Genomic DNA, 15,551 nt, shown 5'->3' on the forward strand with positions numbered 1-15,551 from the left:
GTTTTATACACCGGCATAGAATTTCCGGTCCTAAAAATATGGAACTCAATAAAAACAATAAAACATGTTATGGAAAGATCTTTGATGTGCAGCAACATGTACACTGCATATTTTCATGATGTAGTCAAACAATAGCAATATCGCTGTTAAGTAGCACGTATACAAACATAGGGAAAGTTAATCATTTAAATTAATATACGTAGTTTTGCTACAAGAAAAATAAATGTTTCACTTATAACATTGGTCTCAAAGATTAATAAGCTGCAAGAGAAACTAAGCTTTCCACATACAATGTTGATCTTTTTTGATACTAAAATGTAGACTTTCACAGTTGGAAATATCATGTCCGTTATGTCCGTGGTAGGTTGATGAATTCTGTGTCAATTCCCAAAGTTTCGTCTCCGACTGCAGGAGACATCTTCAAGGGGCTCCGTAGCTCTATTGACGGGGACAGGTGAGAGGGGGGGCCGGGGGGAAAGGGGAGATGGGGGCAAGGGGGAGATGGGGGCAAGGGGGAGATGGGGGGCAAGGGGGAGATGGGGGCAAGGGGGAGATGGGGGCAAGGGGGAGATGGGGGCAAGGGGCAGATGGGGGCAAGGGGGAGATGGGGGCAAGGGGGAGATGGGGGCAAGGGGGAGATGGGGGCAAGGGGGAGATGGGGGCAAGGGGGAGATGGGGGCAAGGGGGAGATGGGGGCAAGGGGGAGATGGGGGCAAGGGGGAGATGGGGGCAAGGGGGAGATGGGGGCAAGGGGGAGATGGGGGCAAGGGGGAGATGGGGGCAAGGGGGAGATGGGGGCAAGGGGGAGATGGGGGCAAGGGGGAGATGGGGGCAAGGGGGAGATGGGGGCAAGGGGGAGATGGGGGCAAGGGGGAGATGGGGGCAAGGGGGAGATGGGGGCAAGGGGGAGATGGGGGCAAGGGGGAGATGGGGGCAAGGGGGAGATGGGGGCAAGGGGGAGATGGGGGCAAGGGGGAGATGGGGGCAAGGGGGAGATGGGGGCAAGGGGGAGATGGGGGCAAGGGGGAGATGGGGGCAAGGGGGAGATGGGGGCAAGGGGGAGATGGGGGCAAGGGGGAGATGGGGGCAAGGGGGAGATGGGGGCAAGGGGGAGATGGGGGCAAGGGGGAGATGGGGGCAAGGGGGAGATGGGGGCAAGGGGGAGATGGGGGCAAGGGGGAGATGGGGGCAAGGGGGAGATGGGGGCAAGGGGGAGATGGGGGCAAGGGGGAGATGGGGGCAAGGGGGAGATGGGGGCAAGGGGGAGATGGGGGCAAGGGGGAGATGGGGGCAAGGGGGAGATGGGGGCAAGGGGGGAGGGCGTAAGGGGGGAGGGCGTAAGGGGGGAGGGCGTAAGGGGGGAGGGCGTAAGGGGGGAGGGCGTAAGGAGGGAGGGCGTAAGGAGGGAGGGGTAAGGAGGGGTTGGAGGTGGAGGGGATGGAGGTGGAGTGGATGGAGGTGGAGTGGATGGAGGTGGAGTGGATGGAGGTGGAGTGGATGGAGGTGGAGTGGATGGAGGTGGAGTGGAGGGTGGGGGAGTGTGCGGGAGGGGGAGAGACCCTTTTATTGCAGAATACTATACATGATTGTATACTGGCTGATCATGAAACACCTAAGCTTTATCATTCCCTTGTCCGTAATGTCTGCTTTTGAATGTGATATCAGCTGCACATGAGCATGTTTGGCATCTTGTAATAACAAGACAAATAACTGGAAAACACCCCACACATCATGGAAAACTGGACTATGAATGATATGTGTTACACTAAATTATCTGTCAGACAGACACTACAGTTGCTCCACTAGTCGTAATAGGTATTCAGAGAAATGTCTTACACATAGTGTGTTATAAACAAGGGACAATTCTTTGAACAACACCACACAACTCTTTATGCAGCAATGAGGTGTACCAGGAGACTTTTGTTACACAACTAGAACTGTCCAGATACTCAGTACAAGTTGGTTCTTCAATAGACCCTACGCAGAATTATTCGTAAGGATGTGAAGTAAATTATAAATCTGATACAAAAGTTCACTTGTAAGTTAATATCAAACATATCACAATCATGTATGTAAAGCACATAGGTAATTCTTCGGGCTACTGTAGCCATGCATCATCAAACAAAATGCAATTTACAAAACTTACTTAGCATAAATTTCATCATTGCAATAAAGAGTTGTAAAATCAAACATCCTTGGGAGCACCAGGCAAAATTACACCATCTGGTGCACAATAAATGTGAGATAGGCGAAATAGTGAAATACCACCAGACATTACAAATAACTGAACAATTTCAATTCCAAAAAGCCATGTGCTGACAGGTGTGAATACTTCTGAACGATTAGTTTAATAATTCACGATTGCAGAATCAATAAACTGGTAAAGTAGAACTTGTGGAAGCTTAGTTTGGATTCCGGAGAAATGTAAGAAAGCATATGGCTAAACCTACAACTTATCTTTGAAGAATGGGAAACCAATATTTATAGCATCTGAATCACTTATTTCTGACAGAGGGCAAATCGTGATTTATCAGTTATTCAGCAGATTGGAAAAACATTCCACATCACTTGTTTAATACCTCAATGACTATTTACTCTGTATTCCATGAAACAGTTCATTTTCTGGACAGTGTGTAACTAATATTACATTGTTTAAAGATATTTGTGGTTGCTATGGTGATCGTTGTTGCCTAGCTTCTCCCCATACAGCAATAAATTAGGAACCAAATATACTGTAAGGGGGTGATTTCATTTCAAATCATACAGGTCATGTCATCTCGTGGTCATGAATTTCTCTGGAAAACATATGTATTAGACCTCTATATTGTAAGTGTTAAAAAAATAAACTATTTTCATTTTATCTTAATTTCTGTAAATGGTTCGTCCCTTTGATGAATGTATATTTTGAAATAACTCTTAAAACAGTAGAGAACAAAAAAAATTTAAGTAATAAACCAAAAGTACTGTAGACCTGGCAGATGTTCTGCATTAAAGCTCCCTATTAGTGAGTTGAAATTTAGTTGACACCTGCACACTTATGGGTTTCTGTTAACTAACAAATTTAAGATGAAAATTTTTCCACTTAAAAAATTTTTTTTTCTAATTTGGAAAGCCACAGAATTTTTATCTTTTCTGTCATATTAGCAGATACTACTCATGTAATCATAAACACTATCTTCTCTTCCAGCTATCTGTATTGTGCAAATATTTATTACTAAAAATGTAAGAAATTGCAGTTCTTACAAATTATTTATTCAAAAACCCCCTTCTGAAAACTTTTGAGAATTACATAAAATATTGTTTGGTTACTCTGTTAGTACTCACTGCAAACACAGTGGGCAATATTTTTTTGTGTGCATGTTAAAAATTCTTCAACATTCTGCATATTTTGCATCACTGAATTTCTAGTGTAAAATATGCAAGTTGGCAACTGTTTCCAGTGCTCTTCTGTTTGTAACAAATGAGTGAGAACTTGCACATAAACCATTCTGCATCAAATTTTGTGTTTGGTTTGAACTTTTTGTTGGATACAGTGTCACTGAGGAAATACAGCATGAAAGAATGAGGTGTGTGGACTATGAAAAACACACAAGGTGGTGGTGTTTAAGGAAAGTGAAAAACACTCCACAGTTTTTGCAAATCTGTCAGAGGTATTGTAGAAATATCTTGGTCTTCAGGTAACAGTATTAGCATCACATCCACTGTGCAGAAATTGCTACACTCACTGCAAGAAGAAATTTAGTGACAACCCACCTGAATGATCATCAGCCAAATGTGAAACTGAAGAACACAGTGCAGATGTTTATATTCCCAGGTTTGAAGTTCTTGATTCTTTGAGTGTTAGAATATCCACTGTAGCTCCTACTGTATCCAGTCTTACACTTCCAGGAAAGGTAAGAAGTACAAGAAGAAAACCGTTAGTAGTTGTTGTTGTTGTGGTCTTCAGTCCTGAGACTGGTTTGATGCACCTCTCCATGCTACTCTACCCTGTGCAAGCCGCTTCATCTCCCAGTACCTACTGCAACCTACATCCTTTTGAATCTGCTTAGTGTATTCATCTCTTGGTCTCCCTCTACGATTTTTACCCTCCACGCTGACCTCCAATACTAAATTGGTGATCCCTTGATGCCTCAGAACATGTGTTCTTCTAGTCAAGTTGTGCCACAAATTTCTCTTCTCCCCAATCCTATTCAATACCTCCTCATTAGTTATGTGATCTACCCATCTAATCTTCAGCATTCTTCTGTAGCACCACATTTCAAAAGCTATTCTCTTCTTGTCCAAACTATTTACCGTCCATGTTTCACTTCCATACATGGCCACAGTCCATACAAATACTTTCAGAAATGACTTCCTGACACTTAAATCTATACTCTATGTTAACAAATTTCTCTTCTTCAGAAATGCTTTCCTTGCCATTTCCAGTCTACATTTTATATCCTCTCTACTTCGACCATCATCAGTTATTTTGCTCCCCAAAGAGCAAAACTCCTTTACTACTTTAAGTGTCTCATTTCCTAACCTAATTCCCTCAGCATCACCCGACTTAATTCGACCACATTCCATTATCCTCGTTTTGCTTTTGTTGATGTTCATCTTATATCCTCCTTTCAAGACATTGTCCATTCCGTTCAACTGCTCTTCCAAGTCCTTTGCTGTCTCTGACAGAATTACAATGTCATCGGCAAACCTTAAAGTTTTTATTTCTTCTCCCTGGATTTTAATACCTACTCCAAATTTTTCTTTTGTTTCCTTTACTGCTTGCTCAATATAAAGATTGAATAACATCAGGGATAGGCTACAACCCTGTCTCACTCCCTTCCCAACCACTGCTTCCCTTTCATGTCCCTCGACTCTTATAACTGCCATCTGCTTTCTGTACAAATTGTAAATAGCCTTTCACTCCCTGTATTTTATCCCTGCCATCTTCAGAATTTGAAAGAGAGTATTCCAGTCAAGAAAACAGTATGTAAAACAAAAGTGGAACAAATTGGAACAAGTTTTACACAAGCAGCGTCATCAAAACTTTGTAAAGTGTGTAATGTAGATGGACTTTGTGCAGAACCTGAAGACAGTGGCATGTGCACGAAATGTTATGTGTAGTTTCAAAACCTAAATACTGCCGTCTCAGCAGCCACCTATGGTGAGAAGGTACAGTTGCTGACACTTAAGCCAGATAACTACTCTAAGCAGCAAATATACAGGGGGGTCAGAAATTCCCGTTACAAACTTCTAGGACATGTAGAGTGTAGTGAGTACAGAACATTTTGAATAGGAACCCTTGTCCAGAAATTTATCATTTCTGTTCTATGACAGTTTCAATGCAGACGATTATCTCATCCTCACCCACATGAGGAATGTACTTAAGCACAACCCAGTACAATTGATGAAATCCATTTGAAAAGAAAACTGACTCATTCCATTATTACTTACGCATTTGCATTGCAACTTTCACCTTATGGTTTCCATTAAACAACAACAACAAGAACCCAGCATCTACAGCACCACGTGCAACATACCGATGCCTTACAACAGCGGATCGATGTGGCGACCACCAATGTTGTTACACAAATTGTACCTCCGAAGCATGTTCAGTACACTCTCTCCATCGCACCTGGTGTCTCTTCTACGTCTTGTGCAGTGGCTAGAACTCGTACCAGCAGATCTTCCTCTGTCTCTACAGGTGTCTCATAAATAAGGCTCTTCATATGACCCCACAAGAAGTAGTCCATAGGGGTTAAATCCGGCGATCGTGGCAGCCCCGCGGTTGGACTACCAAGACCTATCCATCTTTCACCATACTGTCTGAGAGATGTCTCCGGACAGCCAGTGAAAAGTGAGGTGGTGCTCCATCATGCTGAAACCACATTTCCTGATGGACATTCAAAGGCACAGCTTCCAATAACAGGTCCAGTACGTGTCGTAGGCAGACTAAGTATGCGGGACCTGTGAGCTTGGATGGAAGGAGGTATGGTTCAGTCACATGACCGTCCAGAATACCCGCCCACATGTTAATTCCAAACCTGTCTTGAAATCCCTGAACATGTGTGGCATGAGGGTTTTTGTCCGCCCAGACATGGCTATTTCAAACATTCAGAACACACTCCCTTGTGAACCTACATTCGTCTGTGAAGAGAACTCGATTTGGAAACAGCAGCGCGTCGATGCAACGGTGCAGGAACCATGTGCAGAAGGCAACGTGTTGTGGAAAGTCTGCTGGACCCATAGCGGGTACCCTTCATAAGTGGTACGGATGTAATTGTTGCTCATGCAGGACGTCCAAGACAATACTGTGACTAACAGCCATTGCATGCGCAATTGTTCACGAACTCATTGACGGGCTATCTTCAAAGCGACGCAGTACACCACCTTCAAATTTGGTAGTGCAGCGTCACCGTGGATCACCACAGTCCTGCCTCCTCATGGTGAAGGTACCCGTTTCTCGTAGATGTGTAACTTGGGCAAACAGTTTGTGCGATGGAGTGTGACAGTGTGGAAAACGTTCGTGATACAGCCGACTAGCAGCTCTTCCGTTACCTCCAGCTTCACCATACAAAAGGAGCATGTCTGTGTATTCCACAAAACGTGTACTGCACCATGTTTCCTCTATTGGTGATGCACAGGTATTGACTCAGTCTCACAGCAAAGCAGACAATAAATGACATCTGGGGATCATTTGACACAGTACACGTCATCGTGTCTACCCTGTTGCATACCAGGACAAGGAACTCTGAGACGTTTCTCTTGCCCTAAGCAGACATTGACGAGGTACACATCTGAATTGAAACTGTTGTAGAATGGAAACGATATGATTCCGGACATGGGTTCCTATTCAAAATGATCTGTTCTCACTACCCTCCATAATGGGAATTTCTGACCACCCTGTAGAAATAAATACCCACTTCCTCACATTATTTGATTTCGAAAGCTCATAAAATAAAGAACAAGGATGGTATTTGGGCTTATCCAGAATTGTACTATGGGCATCTGTTAGACGATGATGTGCTTACTGTTGATCTGTAATATTATCTGAGTGATGACAAAGACTGCAGCAGGCAAAGTCCTAACCAGGCTGACCTTACTTGGCAAAAAAAATTGAAAGAGTAAAAAAACGTATGACAAGATCAGCAAGAGGAGCATATCTCCTAATGAAAAAGGAGAATCTGAATTTAAAATCTGGTATCACAAAATCCTACTCCGTATGACAAAAATGGGTAAAATGTCAGCCAGTGAAGGGAGTATGCACATGTATTTACTGCACTAATTTGAAACTTGTTTGTTTCGCCATAAGCAGAGTCACAGTAAAGAAGTACACAAATATGGACCTGATGCTTTTGTGTATATCTCAAGAGATGCAAGATAAATGTTGGTTGCAGGAGTGTGCAATGTGTTCTGGTCCTGAAGTGATGGCTGCTGAAGCATTACACCTTCAGGACATTGACAATGACATAACATATGCATTACAGGAGGGAGGAGAGTTGGTGAAGAAGACAGTAGAGCCAGAGATGTTTGTTACAGAGGTTACGCATTGGTCACGAAAGGAATAGCTCATCATCATACCCAAAGGAGTCAGAGATAGGCCACAGAAGAAGTAAAATAAGCCACATCCCAGAAAACTGATACATTAGTTCTTCATTTTGACTTTGCTGAGAACAGATCTGTTGCTTTGCAGAACAAAATTCAAAGTTAGCATTGGCACACATCACAGGTATCAATATTTACTTCCTTGGAACATCACACTGTTTTGGTATTGGCAGAGATGATCTTATTCATGACGGTGCACATGCATGCTACGCTTTCAGCATGATAATTGATGACATAGCACCTAGAGCCCATGCCTTTCCTAAACATGTTTATGAGACTGATGGTGCAGCATCTCATTTTAAAAACTACTTTCAGCTTTATGAGGTTGGTCAACATTATAGTACAGGAATTAAGGCAAAAAATTGATATTTTCAGCAACAGGTAAAGGAAAAAATACATGTGATGGGGTATGAGGTCTCTCTAAACATCTTGCAACAAGATTTAATCTCCAGCACAAAACTTTTAACGCTATTAGAGATATCAACATTACTAACAAACATGAAACAATTAATTCTAAATAAAAGTATATTAAGGGAATTTCATTTAAAAAAGAGAGAAGAGTGGTCTGCTACGAAACCTGTAGCAGGAATTCAATTACATCACTACTGGGTTGCATCCCAGAGTGACAAATACAATGCAAGAACGGTTCTCCATGAAATGCAGCCTGTTACTGTGTGTGAAATGCAGACACCACAGTACACATTAGAAAACTTTGTAGTGAGCCACTTCATTTCTTGTGTGTATGACAATCAGTGGTGAGTGGGGCAGATAATAATTGTATCTCATGAGCTGCAAGATATAACCGCCTCCTTTACAACACTTCATGGTCCTACTAATGCTTTCAAATGGCCATCATTAAAAGATCAGTGTGCAGTTCCCATTTCCCATGTACTGCTCTTGTTGTATCATCCTTGTCTGTGTGCAAATTCAGCTCAGCTATACAAATTAAATTAGGAGCAGATGAAAAACAAATTAATTCTTTTCAACAGTGCTGTGTTGATTATAGACGATTTTAATTCCGGGAAAGCCATGAAGAAGTAAAATCATGACAGAACGCAATAATAATTTGCGAATATCATCATAAAAAGAAAAATGGGTATAAATATTCTAAATCTCATTTTTGTTATAAAATGCTTTTGAGCAAAATTATAAATTGTTTTCCCACTCACTTACAATATTGTAATTATTTTGATTCAGAAATATCAGTTTTGAATGGCATTTAGTTAAAATCAGCAATCAATTTAAATACCTGTATTTAAGTGTCCATGATTTTTTGACCTTGAGAATAAAGTTAAGTCTACCTAAAAAATTTCTCACATTTTGTACAGACAAGTACTGCCCACTCTGATTGTACATTCCTTAAGTACGATGACCAACTAATGTACCATGAAATTTTTGGAACATTTACAATGGGGTATTGGAGAAAATAATTTCTAAATAACCAAAAAATTTCAGATCTCTATGTGCAAATATTTTGACAGTTTAAGAATTTCATGCATTAAAGTCATAGCTGACAGCAGTCTTTCCACTATCATGTCTCAAGACAATTAACATCCTGTGACAATTCACATTTTCAAAACAATTTTGAAATTCACAAAAAGTTACAAATTTACACAGTTTATTTAAAAAATGATAAAGCTCCTCAGAAGTGTGTATGTATCAGTCTTGTCTCAATGGGGACAAGGTATTTATTGGAAATAAATTCAAATCTCTATCATTTTTGGTTTCTTTATTACAATTTTTCAGTTTTCCCTTTCGTTACAACATTTTCACAAATACTCTAATTTAGAGAGGTCTGTAGCATTTTAACATATCATCAGAAAATCAAAATATTGTAGTTTTGCTGAGAAATCACGTGGAACTTCAACATATTTTTTCGGCGAACTTTGAAATAGTGATGTGACACATTCACTCTTGACCTGTATGATTTGAGATGAAATCACCCTAAGGCACTTATTTAAATCACACGAAAGAAAGAACATATATTAATGAATGACTGTATTTCAACTGCAATAAATGCAATACAAAATAAATATGTCTGCTCTGAGTATACTATTACTGTACATTATCATGTTATGAAGTACATTTAAATGATAACCAAATAACTTAACTGTTTCTCAATGCTCCTAAACATAAACCACTTAATATGTTTAATATTAACTTTATACCTCCCAAGTGTTCAGAAAACTTCCTTAAGCTTGTACACATATGAATACATAGTATGTTACAAAAGATGGTTGTCTCCTGCTGCTTTTCAGTCAACTTCATCCATTTCTGTGGTAGGCCACATTTCCAGTGGATTAGAGCAGACTTGACATTGTGGATCTGTAATATACTTCAGTAGTTCTCAATATTATTTTCTTTTTGTTGTTTATGATAACTTTCCCATCATCTGCTTCTGCTTAAGGAAGCCCAGTATGACTTGGCTTTCACTAGTTTAAACTTATGGACCTCAAGTCCTCCGATATAAGGCTCAGCAACTTGCCCTTTATTTTCTGAACTGTACTCACAGTACAGGAACTGCTGGGGAGCAAATGATACTTGGTTCTGTTTTCTAGTACCTTCTCCAGTACTTCAGCTCATATGACAGACTTCTTGTATAAAGGAATCCACCATGTTTTAAAATCCACTATTTTGCTTGCTTTTGTTGCATAAACTTTAAAAGTGACAAAGGTGGCTGCCAAGTGGCATACACTGATGTAGAACAGATAGTCTCACACAACTTTTTCACAAACCAAAGTCACAGTCATATGATAGATAAGAGTGCCTTCTAATGGGAAAATAGTGGTAGCTTTTTCAGACCTGCCACTGTGTGCTGAAAAGAATAAGTAACTATGAATGTTATTTTGGTCTTCACATGCACCACTGAACAAGTGAAGTTCTCTCTCTTTTCTTTTTACGAAGCTCTCAATGTAATGGAATGGAAAGGTGCACATTTCATTAGAACCATTCATATTTTGGCCCTCATGATGACAATAAGACTTCATCTGTTTGTTGCTGAGTATCTCAAAATTAAAACCCACTGCTGCCTGAAAAAAAAAAAAAATGACCTTGCACTGGCAAATGTGGAAGCGGGAGGTTCTGCATATAATCAAATGGCAAAGTCAATCAGTCATCACACTCTTTGCAAATTTTAACCACTTTTTTCATTGCATTGTAAAACTTAGAAGTTCTTTTTATATGGACAATCATTCATTATTATAGATCAATGAAAGCCCTTCTGGTATACAAAATATAGGAAAATACAACAGTACAGCATACTAAAAGGAAATCAAGTTTAGTTTCTTTGTTTTCTTGACTTTTGAACATTATTTGAAACTTAAAACTCTGGGCTGTTCATTTTAATATTATCTGTGGAATAGTAAGTCAAAGTTAAAAACGAAACTACCAACTGGTTCAGCACGATTCCAGGCCTGCCCCATTCCTATTTCTCAAACATGAAAACTACTTGAGTTGTCCCTTATTAGAAGCAAATAGATTGCAGGCAATGAAAATCTCTTAACTGCATCTGTCTGCGAAAACCCGTCACTCCATTAATTTATAACTACATTACCAAAAAGAGATTTGGAAGTGCATGGATTTCTCTAATTTGTCAATAAGTAGGCTTCTACTAATGGTTACACTCGTAGCAACTTTATCTGTATCACTTTATATATTTTTTAAGAATTTTTTTGCTTCTCCTGTAAAATTTAGCAAAATGAAGTTATGAGGTTTTTGTTGCCTACCATCAAAATGCACATTCCAATCTGCTCTTTACAAATGGCAAAGAAATGATGGTATCCCATTTTATTTCCAATTGATGCACCTCTGTCTCAATAAACTGAAACTGACAAACTCAATTTTCAGTTTTTAAGTAATTATCTCCTTTTAGTAATAAGCGATTTATTTGTAGATTTATACAAATCTTTTGACAGTGTTGACTGGATTACACTCTTTGATATTTCTGTGCCAGCTTCCTGTTTAGCATCTGTATTGGTGCTGGCTGAGTATCTATGACACTTTCACGCTTACTAAATGAATCCATAACTAAACACACTGTTTTCTTCTTTGGATCTTCTCTACTTCCTCTGTTGATACTATCTGGTAAGGATCCCAAATTAATATGAAATACTTCAGTAATGATTGAACGAAGATTTTGTCAGCTAGTTCCTTCATGGGATAAAAAGTTCTCAGAAAATTTGTAGTTTCATTTTTGGATAAAATCTCAAGCTTTTGATGGGTACCTCCTCCGCCACCCCCCTCCCCCCACTTCCCCACCCCCTGGGGGATATGTGGGATTGTCGTGAAACTTGCAAGCCTCCCATTTTTATGCCCAACGGACAACATATGATTGGCTGGTTTATGTAGTGGTGAAATCAAGGAAATGGCACGTACTGAGGAAGCACCTTCTATGTCCATAGATTATACTTGTGCACCCTATATATGTTAATTTCATTATTTAAACAAATTATTCAGCCTAAACCTTGTAGTAGAAGAAACTGTTAAAAAGACAGAATTTTTCGATATTGTAATTCCTGTAAATTAATCTTCTGTCGGGCGCGGTGTATCAAATTGATCACACCGTTTATTCACGTGATCATTTATTAAATTCTGTTCACAAAACATATTATAAGTGCCAAATATATTTAAAGAAAGACAAAGATGACATATGAGCACAACTGCAGTAGAAATATTCATCATTCAGATTTCTTATCGTCAATGTTGGGCTTTAGTAACAAATGATAAAAACGTCACTTTTTCATTTGCTTCTTTATTATATTTCACTAATAAAACACATTACAAATGACAATTATCTTTACAGAAAGGCTATTATGACACTGGAGCAGAACAACAATGATATTACAACTCATTCATTTGTTTCATCATCACTTTTTGACTGTGGTAACAAATGCGGAATTTTTCCGCATTCAGAGTAAAAAGGTTCAATGTGTATCAAACAGATAGGCTTCTGACACATTTTGCAACAATATTTTGTCAGTCTTTTTTTTCTGTGCAGGTATTACACCTTTTCCTCTTGATCCCAGTCCCTTGTTCTTCGTTTCTGCTTGTGTCTTCTGCTTCTTCTTCACACGCTGGCCTATACTGTTGCAGCCACAGTTGAAGATCTCTGTGAATTCCTGAGCTGTACAAGCATCTACGAACGAAGTGAGGTAGAACTAACACATGTGAGAGTTACTTCAGGAATCCTTTTCTTCAGATAAAATTCTCGTTGTTGCCATAGTAAATTACTTGTGAATTGATTCCACTCATATTCACTCATATTGATCATTGCAAAAAATATGACTACAGCACACATTTCTTGCTACATTGTATGAAGCGGTCAACTTATCTGTAGTGTCGACTCCACCTGTGGTGCTATAGTAAAATGTTACAATGGATGGCTTCTGTTTATCTCCAGTGTCAGCATCTACTGAATTATCTTCATGCAAACTTGATGCCAAGATAACACACTTCCCCTTTTTAGGAACGTAGGAAACTAGAGTACAGCCTTTCTTGAAGCCAAAAAGTGAACTATGGACAGCCCTGACTTTACTGGTAGCAAACTCCAGAGGAATCTCAAGCTTGTTTTTCTTCATCGTCCCAACAAAAGAAAGATTTTTTCTTCTTAGCTCTTTTATCAAACCAATACTAGTAAACCAATTGTCTGCTGTCACATTTCGACCCGACTGATAAATTGGTTCACATAGTTGCAGAACAACATCTGAAGGTTTGTTGCTAACTTGGTACAATCCTTCTGGCTGCAGCCCAGCATATATTTCCAGATTATAGAGATAAAATACTTGGTAATCCACAAGAGCATATATCTTAATTCCATATTTGTTTGGTTTGCTAGGTATGTATTGGCGAAAACTGCACCTTCCATGGAATCCTTCAAGTTTCTCATCTACTGTAACGTTTTCACCGACGGTGTAGGATTTCTGGCAATTCTGTACAAACAGAGAAAATATTTCCCAAATCACTGTTATCTTGTCTAATTTTCTCCTTTCATCGCGAGTCACACGATTTTCAAATCTAAGGCACCGCATGATGAATTTGAAACGTTTTACGTTCATAACAAGATGAAATTTTTCAATTCCATCCCCATCACTTCCCCACAGATCTTCTAAGCTTTGTCTGTTACTTTTGTTAACACCAGCCAAAACAGAAGACCAATGAAAGCTTTTAATTCAATAATACCTATAGGTTTTACGTCTCTCTCTCTCTCGCTGAAAAGAAGCTTTGGTGCTCTCAATATACTGATTGGTATACAGAACTATAATTGACAAAATGTCGTCATCTATGAGGCAATTCCAACATTCCAAAAGCGTTCTCAATGCTTTCACCACATCTACAGGACCAGGTAACTTTCGAATAATATTGTGGGCCCTGAAATGTACTCTCTGCGATGGTGGAACTTTATTCCATTTTGTCTCTTTGTCCCTTCCAGTATAATAATGCTGGCTTTCTTCAAGTACTTCCTCATCATTTTCATTGTCGTTTTCCTCTGTTTCTGAATCTTCCTGCCAAACTTCAACTGCGTCATCACAATCTGTGTCTACTTCATCTTCAAAATCCTCTTGAACTTCATCATTATCCTCATTGAACAACATTTTTTGTATTTCTGCAACATGATTTGGGTCAAGGAGGTTGTAAATCTTACTGTAGCCTGCCATGATCAAGTGTCTCACACCTAAAATGATAAAATTCCTACAAAATAACACAGTCAGGCGCAGTGTGTCAATTTGATACCTGATACTCAAACATTCTTAACCGACGATTAAACGGTCCAAGAAGAAAATAAGTGCATTACACATTTATATTAACATTGTACTACTTACTAAGTTATGTTGATAAACAAAGAAATGAATTGTTGAAATGCAACACGAACGGGCGCAATGTATCAAACTGATCAATCAGCACATATATCGACAACAGAGCAGTTGTATCAACACTGAAGCACACAACAATGACAAGTGTTCGGAAAAGGCTAGCTACTAGCAAGTAGGCGTCAGTGCTGCCACTCATTGACAAATAATTTACAGTAAACTTCGAGGTGTGTCAATTTGAACAGCCACGCCCGACAGAAGGTTAAACTTCAAACAATTTGTAGTTTCAGCACCTATTATTGCAATGATTTATAAGGACTTCGAATTTTGGTCACGAGACAGTCAGTCCATGGCCAAGTTTTAGACACGGAACTTGCGTTTGTTAGAATCTCAACAATTCTTCAAATTAACTGTGGAATAAGTGTTACACAATTAGGCCATGTGTTAAAACACTGACAGTGTCTGCTCCATACGCACATGATTATTCTTCAAGAACGGAGAACTTTGCGGTTAGGTTTTAACTGCTCATAGATGTTCAACAGTAAACTATTGTAGCAGTATGTGGAGGTTCACCCGCTAACTACTGATGAGACTTATTGAAAGTTATAACAATAGTGCACTGGCAATATAACTGTGTATTATTAGGGGGATGTGAAAAGTGAAATTAAAGTATTGTGAAATGCAACTGTGCATCTGTCGGCTACGTTATTTACCGTAGTCAGTGTCCAAATTACAAACCCCAATTTTCAGCCAGCGTAGAAACGCAGTACATTGACACCCAGGACAACAAACAAAGAAATAAAAAGCAGGTGGAACCGCTACAATTTCCTTAATTTTCCTGGGTGGGTGAAACACTGGTCTGACTCCTCCACTGTTCACAATTACACCTATCTTACAAGTTGTTGCACCACAGAATGGTCTTCCTGTCTTTGTTGAATGGCATCGCATCTAGGGTTTTCTAGAAACATTGACTTAATATTGCAGACTGCATACCTGTTTCTTTTGAGTTCCATTGTGACATGACCCATCTCTAAGCCAAGGTGTTCCTTGTCCAGAATAGTCCTGGCTCTATGATATAGAGAGTTCAACATAGCTCTCTTCTGACCTGAACAATGAAAGCTATGCCCATTGAGAAACAGGCCTGTGTATGTTAGTTTTCAA

At 39.6% G+C, this 15,551-nt stretch overlaps 1 protein-coding gene across 1 annotated transcript in view; it reads right to left on the reverse strand.

The window, feature by feature from the left end:
* Positions 1-15,551, reverse strand: part of LOC126184219 (protein phosphatase 1 regulatory subunit 21) — a 195,560-nt gene that overhangs the window by 142,973 nt on the left and 37,036 nt on the right. The gene's annotated exons all lie outside the window — the stretch shown is intronic.

The sequence above is a fragment of the Schistocerca cancellata genome, chromosome 1 (genome assembly GCF_023864275.1).
Source record: "Schistocerca cancellata isolate TAMUIC-IGC-003103 chromosome 1, iqSchCanc2.1, whole genome shotgun sequence".
NCBI lineage: Eukaryota > Metazoa > Arthropoda > Insecta > Orthoptera > Acrididae > Schistocerca > Schistocerca cancellata.